This window comes from Saccopteryx bilineata, chromosome 5, assembly GCF_036850765.1.
Source record: "Saccopteryx bilineata isolate mSacBil1 chromosome 5, mSacBil1_pri_phased_curated, whole genome shotgun sequence".
NCBI lineage: Eukaryota > Metazoa > Chordata > Mammalia > Chiroptera > Emballonuridae > Saccopteryx > Saccopteryx bilineata.
In genome coordinates, this window is record NC_089494.1 from 12,188,281 (window position 1) to 12,206,480 (window position 18,200).

Sequence of the window (18,200 nt, forward strand, 5' to 3'; positions counted from 1 at the left end):
AACAGCTAAAGGGGCTGTGCTCCTACCAATGGCAGCAGGATGCAAGCACACTCATTCTTCTCCCTCCGACCTTGCCTGCCACTAGTTTTGAAAAGTTTGGATGGGGCTGTTTTAGGTCCTCTTGTTGGGCAAAAGAAGTTTTCTGGAAATTCCATCACAGCCAGCTTCTCTGGGGAAGCTGTGTTTACATCCAAGGTTTGAACTACATTTCCTGCCCAAGAATGTCTTTGTGTTCTTCCCTTCCCGTGTTGTCCCCTTCCCATCTAAGGGCATTCTACTCATAGACATCTCCATTTTCAGCAGTGTTACCCATTTATTATTATTTTTTAATATTTAAGAACTGCTGACATACTAGAGATTTAGCAGAGTATCAAACTTGAAATGTGCAGATGAAGAAATAATAGGTATCTTGTGCTTTAGGACATTGTGGCAGAATTGTAATATAAGCAAATGACTATGTAAATTACAAACAAAACCTAAAAATGACCCAAAGTGCGAAGGCTAACTTCCAGGAAGTGTTTTTCTATTGAAACCTGTTGCTTGAGGAAATACCAGTGACTTGTTCTAAACAGGATGTAAAAACTTCTTCCCAATTATTTCTTCTTAGTCCTGCCTGCCAAGAACTCCAATGTAACTGTAACATAGCAACCCTTCCCAGGTATATTGACAGGTGTCTGTGTGATCTCAGAGTACACAGGTGACATAGATATGATATGACAACTGAAATCATGCATTTATTCACGTAGTTTATACTTCTAAACCCAGGCCTTAAGGGAAGGTCAGTTTTAAAACAAAAAACAAGTAGTGTCTGCCTACTGATCTCCATATATGTCTCAAAAAAGAAGGGCATTTGTACTTTAGCTCTGTTTTTGCTCAGAATTGCAGCCAAGCAAGAGTTTGTTTCCAAGTGACCCATTGAGATACATAAGCATTTTTGTTTATTTCAAATAAAATATATCTGTATCATTTGTCATTCATGTTATCCATCTATACCACACAATTTTCTGTATCAGGTAGTCCAATAGAAAAAGACCTGTTTTTATTCTTTAAAATATAAAAAAATAAAAAATAAATTAAAACCAAAGCCACAGAAAGGATGACTGAAAACCAAAATCAAATAAAAACAATAACAATATGTATAGGACTGTGAACCAATACATCTCAAATCCACTTATAAAATGACGGAAATGTTCTGTCTTGCCACCTGCTAATGTGAAGACTAAGAGAGGTGAGGACTGTAAAGAAATTAGCATGGAGTTCAACAATAGTAAGCATATAATAATAATAATAGCTAATAACATTCTAATAGAAGTGTGGGAGAAAGATTGGCAGCAGCAGCGATTTTAAATGTATATATGGGTTCAGAAAAATGGGTGGAGGAGTGACTAGCAAGCTCTGAAAATCATCAGGCCTTGAAGGGAAGGTTTTCAATGAATCACGTGAATCAATAAAGCCAGGCGATAGGGAAATTGTGCTTTAGTCAATCAAAAATAGAACTGAAGTTTAACTAATTACATACATGGTAAGTTTTTTACTTTCCTAAGCTTGAAAAGGCTTACTGTTCTCAACGGCAGATTCACTGTTGTATGGGAAACTGGTATAATTGAGTCAGACTGAAAAAGCTAAAGCAAAACCAATAAACAGGGGGAAATGTTGCTCATTAAAAATTAAATATTACATTTACAATTGTCGTTTTTTTACTTTCTTCAAAGGCTACAAAATATTTTTAAAATATCAGCCCAACTATTTAACATTGAAATTATAGACTTTAATTTCTGCCCTCACAAACCATTTTTATTCTGATTTTTTTACAAGAATAATCATGTTCCATAACCTGGATTGTAGCTATGGAAACTTCACTTTTCATCACAGTTTATTAGCATTTTAACTGCCAGTCAATCCATATGTTATTTGAAACTCACACTAAATTTAAGAATATAGTCTCCAATTTATATAAAATTGTTGAATCTATAGGCTAGAAGAGTTATTTGTTTGCTCATCATTTTTTGTTATGTTTAGTCTTATCATGTTTAATTTGGGTTTTAAGCAACAACGGGTTGGCAAATGAAATGGTCTTTTAATTCCAACTATCTAACATAATTAAATTGTATTCTAATATCAGTCCATCAGATTAGATGCTTCAGTGCTGGACATGCAAGAGGAATACAAAATTACTGCTACAAATGATTGCAATTTTCGGGGAAAAAATACAAGAACATGAGTTTCAGAGAGTCATTTTACTCTCCATTGCTAAAACATTTCCATTACTGAAAATTCACTCATACCAAAGACTTCAGCACTAGATGTGCTTGTGTAGAAGAAATATCTGCATAACTCTACGGCAATTAATCCTACCATAGTGAAGTAAGCTAAGTCAGTATTACAGGGATTCTATAGTTAATACCTCAGGGTGAACGATGGTCACTCCCACTCTGCCCACAAGCAACATTGCATATCTCCCATTGTGTGAGGCATTACCCATAGTTTTATATTTATGCCTTTAAATTGTCTTCACCATTCAAATGACACCAGCAATTCTTTATAGAGTTTATATACTACAAAGATTAACAAGGTTAATTGTGGACCTCTGAGAGCTATATATCTTCCTAAGTGGTCTTTCAAACTGGTGAGAGTTGCAATTATATTTATTCTGAGAAAACATTACCTAATGGTATCATAAAATATTTATACTCTCGAAAGTTTTATATAAGATTCTTTTTCATTGGGATGAAAATGTGGGGGATGGGTAAAAATAAACTCTAAAATAGAGTAAAACATCAGAGTGAGGAAAACTGAATCAATGTTTGTGAACATGTTTCTGCCATCTAGTTCAAGAGAAGTATTTGAGTCTACAATCATTAATTTATTCAAGTTAGGTCTTGAGCACCTGTTAGGAGCCAGGCATGGATAAAGACAGAATTGTCTTTCTAGACTTTTGCACTGCAGTATAAGAGAGCAATAAATAAACAATCTCAATACAGTGGGACAGAAGTACTGATTCAGGTGGCAGTGCTGACATTTCCTAGCTTGTCATGGTTTATGGTGACTATTTTCTTTTTCTGCAGTTAGAAGCAGGAAGGCAGTCAGACAGACTCCTGTATGCGCTCGACTGGGATCCACCTGGCATGCCCACCAGGGGGTGATGCTGTGCCCATCTGGGGCATTGCTCCATTGCAGTCAGAGCCATTCTAGCATCTGAGGCAGAGGCCATGGAGCCATCCTCAGCACCTGGGCCAACTTTGCTCCAGTGGAGCCTTGGCTGTGAGAGAGAAAGGAGGGGGGAAGAGTGGAGGAGCAGATGGGCGCTTCCCCCGTGTGCCCTGACAGGGAATCAAACCCAGGACTTCCACATGCCAGGGTGACGCTCTACCACTGAACCAACCTGCCAGGACCTACGGTGATTATTTTTGAGAATAAACAACAACAACAATAAGAAGAAAACCCTTTTTAACAATTACATCTAGTTTTCAAAGTTAATATTAAGATAAAAATGGATTTGGACCCTACTGATGTTTAATCATCACACTTTTTCTGCTCCCTTGTCCACATGAGAAACGGAGAGGTGGGCACAGAGGCAGACCTGAGAGGTGGGCACAGAGGCAGACCTGAAGAGCATAACTGAAGTGCTGAGAAGTACGACCTGAAAATCCCAGGAGAACCATCCTCAGATCTCTGACTTTGTGCAAGTTAATTAATCTCTTTAAGCTTTTGTCTCCATATTTATTTATTTATTCATTATTTTTTTATTTAGACAATTCATTTTAACGGGGTGACATTGATTAATTAGAGGACATAGATTCAAAGAAAACATCTCCATGTCATTTTGACATTTGATTATGTTGTATACCCATCACTCAAAGTCAAATTGTCTTCCGTCACCTTCTATTTGGTTTTCTTTGTGCCCCTCCCCTCCCCCTACCTTCTCCCTCTCCTCCCTTCCCCTTCCCTTGGTAACCACCACACTCTTGTCCATGTTCATGAGTCTCATTTTTGTGTCCCACTTATGTATGGAATCATACAGTTCTTAGTTTTTTTTGTGAGGAGTTAAGTACAATTCCACCCACCACGCTAAAAACATGGAGACTAATAAGAAAGAAATAGTCTCCACATTTCTAATGTGGTGGGTGGAATTGTACTTAACTCCTCACATTCTCATAAGGGGTTAGAAAATCCATGGAAGTGCTCAATAAATGTGATCATAATTATTAGGTACTTTTCACAACTCTTAACCAAATTATGTTTAGAAATAACTTCTCAACAAACACAATTTTACTTCAAAACATCAATCGTTAGAATGTTTAGTGCAGTTCAACTTTCTGAGTTAGATATGCAAATGAAGACCATGAAAGGAATTTGTCCACTAGGCAGATACATGTAGATAGACCATTTACCTATTTTGCCCCATTTTCCACATCAAGAAAATAAGGGTCTGAGGGCATATGAACCACAAAGCCTATTCCACCTCTCAAACGTCAGCTCTACTGTTCCAAGTCAGAACGCGTTTCTCAGGCCACTGAACTCTGAATGAGTAGATTCATGACCTCACTAAAGAATAGTGAATCATACGTCAAGTGTCTACCTCATTACAACTGCTACCATTTTCCTGCAGTGAAAACTCACAAACAAGTAGAGTCATAAATATGTTTATCTTTCAAAAAAATTATACTTATAGCAAAGATAGATATTAAAGAAGGTATTTTTTTACCACTAAAAACTTGGCTGCATTTTTGACTGTTGGATATTAAATCAAGTTCATTTCTGGTCCTTGAATAATAATCCTATATACAAGCATTTTATAAAGGCTTGACTTGGATACCTAATTCCTAAAGTCAGCATCTTAGAAGGCAACACTCAAGAATCAAATGGGCCACTTTCATCAGGTAGCGTCTTTAGATATATTGCAATCAACCAATCTGCCACACTAGACCTCAAATTATTGCATGGAATATTTATGACAACAGAGTGAGTGAGACGGAAGGAAACACCTTAAATTTCTACAATCAGCCCTTTTATTTGAACTAGTTTATATCTGCAGCCAATTTTGCTCACAACAAATTAGATATCTTAGCCCCCCTCTAGAGTACTGGTTGAAAGCTGACATCCGCGGCCCCCATCCACAAGGCAGATATGTTTTCTTTGGAATGCACAGCATTGATTTGATTAGTGTAAGACTTTTGCAAATGTGTTCTTTTTCTTGAACTTGTGGCCAATATTTAAAATTTGTGTCAGGAACTCTGCTGGAAAAGCATCTAACCTGACCAAGATCAGAATTTCTAAACAAATGGAAGATGATTTCACATCTTTACTTTACTCTTTTTTTCCCACTGCTTTATTTTGCATTTGTAAGAGATTCCTTTTGTTTAATTTTTGAATTACTATATTTAGAATCATTGTTATTCTTATAAAAACTACAGATGTGAGCTTTAATGCAACTGGATGGTTAATTGCTCAATTTTATTCTTTTATGTTTTTATTTGTTTTCTGTTGACCACACCCTTCCTAAACAAAACTTTGTATAATATTGTGACAGTTCTTAAAATTTGAAATTTTACTCTGCTTAGCTAAGACATACCAATTTACACTGGTGGAATTATGGTTATATTAAAAACAACATTTAATTTTTTAATTAACTATTTCTTTATTTTCTTTGTGTAAATCACCACTGTGCCTTCTAATGTTGAGCTTAGAGCTGAAAGTAGCATTACATTTTTTTTAATGTTTGCACTGAAATCCAACTATCTAGTACATATATATGTAAAACATAAACTATACCTTAGGATATCCAAATGGAACCCATAGAAACAAAACATTTCCCTTCTTTTATTATCTTTCTGTAGCTACTACTTGCACTCAAGGAACTCAGAAGGTAAGATACTACATGATTTTGAGTATTAAAGCAAAAAAAAGGAACACATTTTTAAGAAATCAGTGCATGCAAAATCTTAAAGTTTATACATTTATATAGATTATTTCCTTTGTAGATTAAATAATTAATTTTGTGTGGCCTCATTTACCACATTATATTTAATATGGCACTAACTGATATTAAGATTAGCTTCCCCATAGTATAGATTTTTTTTTATTAATTTCAGGTTATTGTTAAAGATATGCAAAAAAGGGTCAGATAAATATGGAGATGCATTTTAAAGTAGGACTCTTTTTTTCTCTTAAAATTCAGAACAAATTTCTCCTTCCGTGTCATTTCATGCATTGTGACATCAGTCACTCTGGCTCCGTAAGGACAGGCTCAGAGAGCTGTGTCCAATCACTTCCTAGTCAGTGCCTTCCTCGGGGTCATTCACCACCTTTTACCAAAAGCAGGCCCCTGGTGAACCAATACCATCTGAGAACTACTCCACTCCCCCCTCGCCCCCCCCCAGGGTACTGATTCTTATTCTTTTTCCTTAAAATGTTTACTCAGAATTTCTGCAACGAAGCTGTTCTCATCTCAAACTTTAGTTTCCCGAGACAATAAGTTACAAAATCTCCACTAATCAGTTATTTTTCAAACCCACTAAATGGGAGAGACAGAAAAAACCACTTGTGTGAGAGAGAACTGCTCCTCGATTCTTTGAGTTCTATGAAAGGCTTAAGTTTTAGGAGACAATTAATCCTATAATTGTGATAGCTAAAATATGATAGCTAAAATAAGGTAAAATTTATCCTGTGCTTTTATTATAATGCTATTTATCTTAGTTGGGAAAAACAAAATATATCCAGGGAATTGATTTAATAGGCAGCCTAGACATTTTTTCTTCATTTCATATTTATGTATTACATTGTATTTTCCTCTACCTCTGAGTTATTTCTGAAGTTTTAAACCACACCTGTCTCAATGCTGTATGGAAGTTACTACAATCTGAGTTATTACAGTTTGATTTTTCCCTCCCACTCCAATTATTGCATCTTCTTTGAGATAAAGCATCCCATTTTGCCCAAGAGTACAAATTTATCCAAATAAAAGTTCTCCAACGCAATTTTTACTATATTTTTTTGTTCAGCAGGCAATAAAGACCTTTGATATTCTTTGCATGTACTCAGAGCAATTTAAAAACACATTGTGAAAATATAAGTATTTAAATAATCAGGATTTATATATATATGTACAATATGTATGCAAATTTATTTCTAAACTTTGCTGACTTCACATAGGACAAAAATCAACAGACTAGATTGCCTGGCTAGAATCTATACCCCATGTAAACCCTGTCAAAATTGTTGTTCGGATGAAATCTCATACTCTGTCAAAATCAAGTTGTGTAATTTCACTTTGGCTGTTCTTTAAATCCTACCCTCAACCCTACAAATTGTTACCCTCATTTTCTCATTCTCACTGTCATCAAAATCCAGCTGTTCTGCCCCAAATGAGAACTGTTAACGTTAAAACCAAGAGAGCTTGAGGAAGTGACTAGGAAAACACTGATTGCTTTTTTTCTCAGAAAGCATATTACTTTGTAGTGAGTTTTTCTCTACTATCTCCCTTCATAAAATGGGTAAAAATGGCAGAGGTCATGTTACTACAGTAGCATCCTAAATGGGGACATTCCTCCCCAACTTCCAAGTTTTCATGGTGCTATCTGCCCATGATCTAAAGAGATTGCACATTTTCTCTAATATTAGGAATTCATTTAAAGTATCAATGGCTGAGATACTTTTCTGAGACTTCAGCCAAATGTTACCAGATACAAGCAAGGCAATATTTGCAAAGTAGATATAATCTGTATGGGAAATTGCTGACTGCAGCTACAATGCACACCATCTAATTGAATTGGGAGTCTGTGACTTATTTATTGTTTCAAACAATAGCCAGTCTTCTAGTGTAGAAGATATTTATACATTTCCCTCTGCACTTTGCAGGTGCTTTTAGTCCTTGGGGTTTTCTATAGTTGTTTTGTTTTTTTTTTGTAAAGTTGTAATATTTTTTCCTCAAGTCGGTTTTCATTAATTTTCTAAAGTGTCTATTTTCTTTACAGAGTTTTCTTCTTTGCTGAGTTGGCAAACATATGTTGCACTTTCCACAGAAAAATAAAATGATTTCAGCATAGGTGGTTCACATTTTCTCATATTAATGTGTTTACCATTAGGCAATATGGAAAACAAGTTGGAACATGATTTAAAGTGTGCAGAATTAAGATAGGAGTTAATTTGCTCTCTTGCTCTATAGTTATTCCACACTACTCACTCAGTTATAAATTCTTGCATATTAAAGTGAGCAAAACTACATCGTGAGAACTCTTCAGTTGGATTTCCTTATATTTGACCAATACTTAGAAAAAAATCCAATTCTATTGCAACAAAACAACTTTAAGATTTTTTATTAAAAATAAATAATATTATTTCATATTCTATTTCATCCATGTAGGGAATACTTACTTTTCTTATATTTAAGATATTGCTTGCAATTAGAGAATTAGAATAGAAAGACCTCAATGAAATAAGTATGTGTCCCAAGTAAAACAAGTCCACCTAAAGTTCTAAAGAAAATATGCATTCTGATGAAATTAATGAAATCTTCCTGGTTTTGAGTGGTATTCAATATATATTCTTCAAAGACATTTAGTTCTAATCAGCTAGGAGAAAAGCAGTTTCAGCTTTAGTGTATATCTAATAGTTTGTCTAATTTTTTTATACAGTGTCTTTTTTTAGAGAACATAAAATTGGGCTGACAGAAATGTGCTAAGAGGCTGTTGTAAAATATTTATGGTATGGAATAGCAGATAAATATCTAGCATGAACAATGTGAATGACAATTAATACCCTGAAAAATATTTTCCATGCTTTTAATAATTCAACATGGCTTATTTTACCTATGAAAATCTAGTTTACCCACATCTGTGGCAATGCAACTAAGTGGGCAAGAGGGTGCAAAACAGCCTGAGGCTCATTAAAGCCCCGAATGCCTTTGCTGTGGCTTTATTTCGGCTCCACATAATAAGACATGCAAACTTCAGCATTAAGTAGCCCCAGCTAAAATCCATTCCATTTCATAACCATATCGCATGGGTTCAATTAGCATGCTCAGAGAATCTGAAAAATGAGATACATACCAAAAGGTAAGTCCCCAGGGAGAGCTAAGTGCAATAATCAGTAGGTGACTTGTGTCTGTCAGAGCCCTCTCGCGCGGCGGATCGCAGGGCAGCTCTGGAGGAGTAATCCAGCACCATAAGAAATAGACTTGTAGTTCAGCTCAGTGTTTCTTCATTTAAAGTGCATTGTATCTGGATGGGAAAAGTGTCCACTCCAAGAATCTTCATCACTAGAGATCAGAGCATTCTTGATGTTCTTCCTATCAGATAAAATGGCTTTTAAAGTTTTCTAGGAAGATACGGTGGCAGAAGACAGGTGTTTGCTTCCTTCCTGAAATCGACATTCAGAGAAAAGAGGGCATAGCTAATGGGTGGGAATGAACACACAGCCACTTTCCTTCCAGGTCCAGCAGGGAAGAAATTGAATGATTTTACCCACTTTGCTACAGAGATGATTACAAGACTCGAAGCAATCACCCAGGCTGGCTAAGGTGCCTCATTTGATTATATTCTGAAAAGACAAAAATAAATGAAAACAAAACATCAGCCACATCCTCTCTAAATGTCTCCTTTCTGCCAAAAAGATGCTCTTTCTCATTGCCACTTACATACAGAAGGTTTAGAGCAGCCTAGCTTGTGGCATGGTCCCTCCCCCGTGACAACCAGCTCTCTCTCTCTCTCTCTCTCTCTCTCCCTCTCATTCTCTCTCCCCTCCCTCCCTCCCTTTCCTGACTCCCTCCCTTCCTGCTTCTCTCTCTCCCTCTTTCCTCTCCAGCTGCCTTAGTCTGTTGATGCTGCTGCTGATTAATCAGGGATTCTGAAACAAAGAACCTACCTTCTGAAATAAGCAGTAATCTTTCTTCTCTGTTTCTGCAATCCGTCTGCATTGAACGGCAAAGCTGCCGGCATTCTAGCACCTTGGATAGTTCCTGCTCACTAGGCCTATTGCAAAAGGGAGAGAAGAAGCCACTGAAGAAATGACAAGAAACCTGAAAGCAGCATCTTTCTACTTCGGATGTCGGCTCCCTGGGGCCTCTCCTCCTCATTAAAGCCCTCACATCTAGGCGACAGAACCTCTCCCTTTTTATCTATCTGAGCTGAAGTCTGACTAGTAAATAATAAAATGAAAAGAGGATAAAGAAACCCCTTCATTTATACTCACTGCAACACTAATTCAGTCTTTATGGAGAAGAAAAATAGAAATCTATTAAAAAATAGATGTTTTTACTACAAAGGGTGTTTACCAGCTTTTCACCCCTGGCATGGCTAATGAAAACGGGTAACAACTTAAAAGGAACATCCGGATCTCAGTTTGATGCCCTTATTTGATAGCAATTTCGCCTCTCCCCTCCCTGCGCAGCCGAGCCAGGCACACAATTGCTGCTGACGTACTTCGGGCTGCTGGTTGGAAAAGAGGGGAGGAGCCTTTTAACCTCATCAAAACAGCTTCATGCCACCTGCTCCCGTGGCATGAGAACAAAACTAGCCTACTTAGGAGGAGCGTGCACAGTGCACACGTATGTGAATAAAGGTCTTGCTTTCAGAGCGTGCTTTTCTAAAACAAAAATAAGATGTGATTTAACGATGGCAGGTGTCACTAACTCCTACAGACTCACAGTGGAAACTGCTAAAAGTCATCCAATTTCCGACATGCCCTGAGGACTCTCCTCATTTTGTTCTTAATATCCTACTGAATACACACATACATATCATGCTATAAAATGCAACCTACAGATGTGTATGTGTGTATATATAAAAATATTTATGTGAACACGCACACACACATAAATATGTAATAATCCTAACCTGCCTTCGCTTAAAGTAAAAAGTGTAAAAATGTATAACGTAGGTGTTTTAATGTGTATGTTTGTACTATGTTAAAAGTAATAATAAGCAATTAATTTCTGCTTAATATGCACTGAATTATCAATTTTGGAAAAAAAAAGAAGAGCTTACTATTCAATAGTGACCTGTAGATATTTTTCTGTCACATTTTCTTTCTAAAAATTCTTATTGTAAATTATATTCACTTGCAAACTGATTTTCCCAAGGGTTAACCTGAACACTTGAATTTATAACTAAATCCTTATAAAAATATCTATTTTAAGTGTAATTTTTTATGCATCAATAGAACATTAAAAAATAACCCCATAAACTTAACTTTACCTTCCTGATTCTTAGATGCCATCTGGGACTATACATACTGTGATTTTGCAAATTTGGGTGTGTTTTTTTTTTTTTCAGTTGTCAGTCTCTAGGGGAAAATAAAGTCAATACACAACATTACTGTAATACTTTCAACTTCCACAAGTCCTAACGTGCATTCCTAAAGTGAGTCACATATGCTACTTAATTCCTGGTCTTTGTGTGTCTATTCTTTGGTTAGAATAGGACATCTGTGTAACGTACTCTGGAAGATTAGATAGATGTAAAAAAGAAAGGGAAGTGCAATTGGGGGGGAAAAGAGGCTACCTCTCTCTCTCCTCCTCTTCTCCTTCCCTTTCTCACTCCCTCCTCCCTGCACCCTCTCTTTTTCTCTCTCCTTTTTTGTCTTATAATGATTCTAAAAACTTAGCACAATGTAGGAAAGCAAAGTGCCTCAAGTACCACTTAAAAGCCAGTAGCAGCCACCACGCAGTGAACAAAAGGCTGAGTAATGTATCATTAGTTTTGGTAGTGAAGTGTTCTTATAGAGGTTGTCTTTTAGTACATGACCAAATGCAGAAAAAATGACTTGACAGACAATTTAGAGAGTGGAAATACATGATCATGACTAATATAATACTATCAAGTTTTAGGGGGGCTATACTTTTGACACTAATGTAAAGCCCAATTCTACATATACAAATATTGATACCAAGATAAATAGACTGACTTGCTCCAAATCTCGTAATCACTGACTCATTGGCATTACAAGCCAAGGTCATTGGACTGACTGTGCACTCATCATCTTTGGCCAACACAGTGGTTCTCAGTCATCTTGATTCCATGCACCCAGATAATCACAAATACTAAAGTGAGGGGGACACTAACATACTGATGCTAACTATAAAATTAAGCTGCACCTTTTTACCATAAAAATTCCAAAAGTAAGAATTTTTGTCCCCGAAGAGTAGGAAGAGTGTATATATAACAGTGTGTGGTTCTTTAAATTGAATGTTTTCAGTTTTAGGATACTTTATTATTAGAATGTTTCTTTCCTCCTTTTCTTCTTCTTCTTCTTTTTACAGAATAAGGCTGAGGAGCCATGCAATAATTTCAAACCCATCTTCTCAGTCACACTCTCTTCCTTCCATGCCACAGTATCTATCAATCAGGTGGTTTCTTCTCTGGGGACACAGTCGTGAACAAGCATTTATGACACATTTGAGGACTGGTGTTGAGAAAGCCCCCAGAACTACTTCTTTAGTTCTCCCTGAGCAAAACAGAAAAATATCTATACTGTTAAATAATCATAGAACCAAATGTAAAGTCCATTTCAACTTACTTCAATAATATCCAGAGAAAAGTAAATTGAACAAAAATAAGTTGAAATTGTTATATTAAGAACAAAGGAATAGAGAGACCAATGAAGCTCAAATTATAGTTATGTGTTGATTTATTTATTATCTTTATAAAATGCATTGATGTCTTTTGTGTCAACAGAAAACCAGTCATTATAATGTTTTATGACTTATTTTCTTGAAGTTCTTAAGTAAGAGTAGAGTTTGACTCTTTCCTTTATAGTGTAGTAACTCACAGAGCTAATACTATTGGGATTAAGTACGGCACTTCCATGAACTCAGATAGACAAGTGTGGGGTCAGAGCCCTAAAACTGCTTTTAGTCCAGATGGTGGAGAGTGCTCTTTGTATAAAAGGGATGTGAATGAGAAAAGTGAAAATTAAAACTGATCAATCTAGTTACCTAAATTTTAAGAGGTTTATTTAAATATATCAAGATGTGCTCTCTAAGTCATGTCACAATTTATAATAATGCCTTTTAGTTTTTTTTTATTCCCCATGATCTGCAATCTTTCTATTATTCTTTCCACATTTAGCTAAAAGAGATGACACCTCTATTATAATGAAATTATTCCACTAGGGAAAAAGCTAATTTTCTTCCCATCTAATCAGGATTTCTAAGCATCCTGGTAACAGCAAGGAATAAAAGTCTTGGTAGAATGAGAACCATCTGTTTCTCATAATCTTTGCCCATACAAAAATGCAAATGTCAACAGAAGTTGCACATATGAGTTAAGGGTCATTGAACAGCAGATAACAATATGGTTCTCCAGGATCCAGAACACTGAGTAACTGGGGAGAAAAGATTTATTGTGAAGTAATTACACAAAAACCTCCTTTATATCGTCAAGAAAGCACACTGGTTGTAAATGGAATGCTCCCTTGACAAGAAAACATGTGAATTGACTCAGGTGTCCCTCCTTTATCAGCTGATATAGTCCATTAAAGATTTTACATTTATAATCAATGTATTTATCACTAAACTCAAAAATAATTTTTAAAACTCTTTAAAGAGGAACTATATGGCCTAGCAAATCAGACACTCCGAGTCCAACCAACGCTCCCTTCTTTGCCTGGATAAATCCTACTCGTGTTTCAAAAAATAAGGTTTATCTTACCCTGGTAGTCTTATTTATTAATTACAGACCAGACTTACTACAATCAAACTGGGTGTTTTTCTCTGTGTTATGAAATACCCTATTAATAAAATAAAAACTCATGAGTTTTTTTCATACTCTGTCAACTATCTCTTTTGCATTCCCCACACATGCCGGTCTGAGATTCCTGAAAGAGGGGGCCCTTCCTTTCTGTTCCCTGGGTCCCCCAAAATAGACATAGCCACACTCAAACTCAAATTGTTGAGGAGGGAAAAATCTTTCCAAAGAGACGCCATAGATATTTCTCTACCTAAAAATTCCTAAATAATCACTCTGAGATTGACTAGAAATAATGAGATAGTACCAAAAGAAGGCCAATTGAATGTTAAAACGTAAGAATTATATGTATTTAGAGAAAACAATTGTTTTTTCTACTGAAAGGCCTGCTTAGTGAACTCAAGCTGCTGGAACAAAATGCCCCGATCTGGTTAGCTCAAACAATAAACATTAACTTCTCACAGTTCCCAATGCTGACAAATCCAAGCTCCAGGTGCTGGTACATTCAGTTCCTGCCCAGGGTTCTTCCTCTGGCTTGGAAGATGTCCACCCTTTTGCTGTGTCCCTCACAGGGTGGAGGGAGTAAGGGTTCTGCTTCTTATAAGGACACTAATCCCATCATGGTGTCCTCACCCTCATGACCTCATCTAAACCTAATTATCTCCCAAAGGTTTGCCACCTGTAATATCATTATATTAAAGGTTAGAGTTTCTACATACAAATTTGGGGGCGGGGGGTTGGACACAAACATTTGGTCCATAAGAGAGACATAAAAAACGATACAGGACACAGAGAAATACGTTTTTCTTAAATAGAAAGAATCAATTTTATAAATCATCCTTCCTTACTAAATTGATTTCAAAGTGAATGTAATTTTAATTTAAACAGCATACGATGTTTGGTGGAACTTGAAAAGCTATTGACAGATATTTTCTTGACTAAATAGTAAAACATCTTGCAGAGCTACACTGATTTTACTGCAGTTTATGACAGAGTTGACTGCCAATCAATAGCGGAGGTCAGAAAGTCCAGGAGAAGCATATACGGGTATTTGGCTCATGCTAATTATGCCATTGCATATCAATCAGTTATCCAGTTAAATAGCCAGAGAAATGCATGCATACACGTATAAAACAATTTTATAACTCCTTGCATAAAAATAATTCTGGATACTTACTAGTCTCAGTGTGGTCCAAGAATCTGCAGGGTTGGCATCATCTGAGGTTTGTTTACTATGTAAGCTCAAGTCTTTCCCCAGGACATCTGAAGCAGGAGCTGAATTTCAACGGGTACCTAGGCCATTGGCTGTCCATATTAGCGTTTGAGAAGAACTGTCTAATACAAATTCTTAGGGCGGTGGAAATGGTCTACAACCGCACTGTTGAAAATGGTAACCACAGCCTCACATGACTATTGAGCATTTAAATTGTTGTTAGCCTAACTGAGGGACTAAATTTTATTTTATTTTAATTAAATTCTTTGTAAAGGCTCCTTGTGGATAGTAGTTACCATATTGGACAATGCAGTTCTAGAACGCCCTTTGAAATATGCCTTATAAAAAGACATTAGTGTACTGAAAGAAACTTGAATATGATCTTGGGGTAGAGCTGACCCCTCTAAAGATAATATCATAGCTGGAAACAAGTGTCAACCAAGACAACTGAATACATAAAAACGCGTAATATTTAAACAGGATGAGCTTAAAGTTACCATTTAAGTGCAAAACTGGAAAATAATTTGCAACAATATGAGCACTATACAGTTACACATTTCTCCCATTTTAAATCAATTTAGTAAGAAAGGATTATTCATAAAAACTTGTAAATAAGCAAGAAATAAACACTACAGTACTAAACATGGACAAAGGATAGGAATGAGTTATTCACACACAAAAAATTGAAATGGCACATTAATGTAGAAAGAGACGTTTATCCTCAGTAATAATAAAGTACAAATTATATCACACATGGATCTTATTTTTTTATAATTTCCCATGGCGGTAAATGTGGAGAAATGGGTAGTTACATAAATGTACGCAACCAAAACTAAAGGGAGTATGTTAAGCTTTTAGTTTTTTTTTTTTTTAAATAAACACAATCTTTGAAATAATAGTTCTACTTTAAGGACTTGATAAGTGGGCTCAAATATATGTTTGAGGCCATGCTTTGTGATAAAAATTTGAAAACTTTCTGTATATTTAACAATAAGATGTTGAAAAATAGATTAAAAGGCAAGTATTAAAATGCTGATCTAGGCCTCTATTCACTTCTGTGAACACGGAGGTTACAAGGAACATCAGACTCACTGGCTCTGGAAAGGGGCCGTCCCAACTACGTGACAACAGGAAAGCCACGTGATCTCTTCCTGCGTCAGCTCACTGATCTGAAAAATGACAAGAATATTAGTTCTAAGTCATATATTTTTATGAATATTAAATTAACTAATATGTAGAAGTCTTTTTTTTTTTTTAAGCACCTAGCATTTAATGTGACCAGGAAATGCTAGCTGTTATTAATAGATGTAAACATAGTCATCGTCAGCAGTTCTTGGAAAGATAACCAATACTCTGCCTAGAACCTTTTAGTCTATGTTTCAAAACCCAGTGGCCAGTGCCCTTCCTTTAGGATCGCACTTGCAGTACTCTCCTGCTCACAAACATGAGGGGGTATTTCAAAATGAGTATGAAGTGATAAAATATCCCCTCTTGTTTGTGAGCAGTCTATTTTACCCTTCTGTGGCCCTCTATTTTTCCGTTTTCCCTCTTACGTCGACGACTCCTTCCCCATCTCCTATGTTGACTCTCTCTCCTGTTTGAGTTCTAAATGTTGGAAAGCCCCAGACCTCAGGCCTGGCCCTCTGTTTGGATTGTCTTCCTGATCCCCCAACCTAGAAAAGAAAGCAACCCAGTCACTCATTATTGCATCCACTGGATTGCTTTTCCGCAGCTACTCATCACCATTTGGTATTATCTTTATGCACATTCATATATAGACACATGTGTAGATATCAAATATATTTTTACTGCTGTGTTTGTTTGTTTGTTGTTTTTTTCAGAGACAGAGAGAGAGAGTCAGAGAGAATAGACAGGGACAGACAGACAGGAACAGAGAGATGAGAAGCATCAGTCATTAGTTTTTTGTTGTGCGTTGCAACATCTTAGCTGTTCATTGATTGCTATTTCATATGTGCCTTGGCCACGGGCCTTCAGCAGACCGAGGAACCCCTTGCTCGAGCCAGTGACCTTGGTTGGGTCTAAGCTGGTGAGCTTTGCTCAATCCAGATGAGCCCATGCTCAAGCTAGTGACCTCGGGGTCTCGAACCTGGGTCCTCCACATCCCAGTCCGAAGCTCCATCCACTGCACCACCTCCTGGTCAGGCTTTACTGCTGTTTTAATTTTATCAGATTCACCCTCCAACATATAACCCTCATGAGAACAGGTCCTTCCATCTGCTTGCTCACTTCTGCATCCCAACGGACAGAGCAGCGGCTGATATAGAGGAGGCGGAACTACACTTTATTGAACATATTAACTATGTTGCACAGGAACTCACATATCGCATGATATATGGGTGTGTATAATAATATTCATGCATGAACATAACATTGATAATAGCAAACAGAAAATAATGTTTATTATGTGCTTCACTTAAAGTAACTCAATCATTCAGTCACCACACAGATCTTAGGAGATCAGTACTATAATTCGTCTCATTTTACAAATTTACAAATTAGAATATTGAGGCAGAGTTCGACCGACTTCATCCAAGCTTTCATTACTATTATATGCAGAGAGAAATTTCTAGTGCAGAAAAAAATAGCATAACTGTTTACAGCTGGGCAGCATTTTGTTTGTTTGTTTTGTTTTTCTACATTTTGAAAAATAGATGTATGCGCTGTTCTGTTTTCTCAAAGAAGCATATGCCATTTTTATAATAATTTAATGGTAATATTGGAGAAAATATAAATTTCTATTTTCACAAATCCCCCCCTCCCACCAGTGGAAAAAAAAATGAAGCCTGTGGGTTTCTATTTATTTTTAAAATGAGAAGTCTGGGCAGCAGGATTTGTGAAATGGAAATGGTGTCTCCACTGCATTAGCGAGCTGGCGATATCTGCAACAAAGAGATAAAAATTCAAACGTCGGTCTGACTGGTGTGTTGGCCAGACAGGATTTGGGGGAAAGTTACAGAGAACAGAGAGACAGCAAGAGGCAACGCAGCCTGTCTGAGGGACATCTTTAAAACGGCGTTGGGGAGATTGTGTCCTTCAGGACAGGGGGACAGGCGGATTGTCTGTGTCAGTCTTAGATGTCGCGCGGTTTGTCACTAGGTTTGTCAACGTCTGCCACACAAAATGCTACAGCTTGTCTTTCCCGAATGGGGACATTGTCGTCTTATTGAAGCTCACACAGAGTTAATCAGTATTTGAACACACCCACCAGTGATTAGAGAGAACCGTGGGAGAGACAAATGAAAGTTGCAGCCTACCCTGGGTTGCTCCTCCAAGCACGTGTCCTT

At 36.7% G+C, this 18,200-nt stretch overlaps 1 protein-coding gene across 1 annotated transcript in view; it reads right to left on the reverse strand.

Annotated features, from left to right (window-relative positions):
- NYAP2 (neuronal tyrosine-phosphorylated phosphoinositide-3-kinase adaptor 2) overlaps nucleotides 1-9,924 on the reverse strand; it is a 242,131-nt gene extending 232,207 nt beyond the window's left edge. The window contains exons 1-2 of the mRNA XM_066281080.1: nucleotides 9,862-9,924; nucleotides 9,048-9,537 (exon numbers count right to left, since the gene is read on the reverse strand). The gene's annotated coding sequence lies outside the window, so the exon portion shown is untranslated. The remainder of the gene's footprint in view (nucleotides 1-9,047; nucleotides 9,538-9,861) is intronic.
- Nucleotides 9,925-18,200: the final 8,276 nt, after the last annotated feature.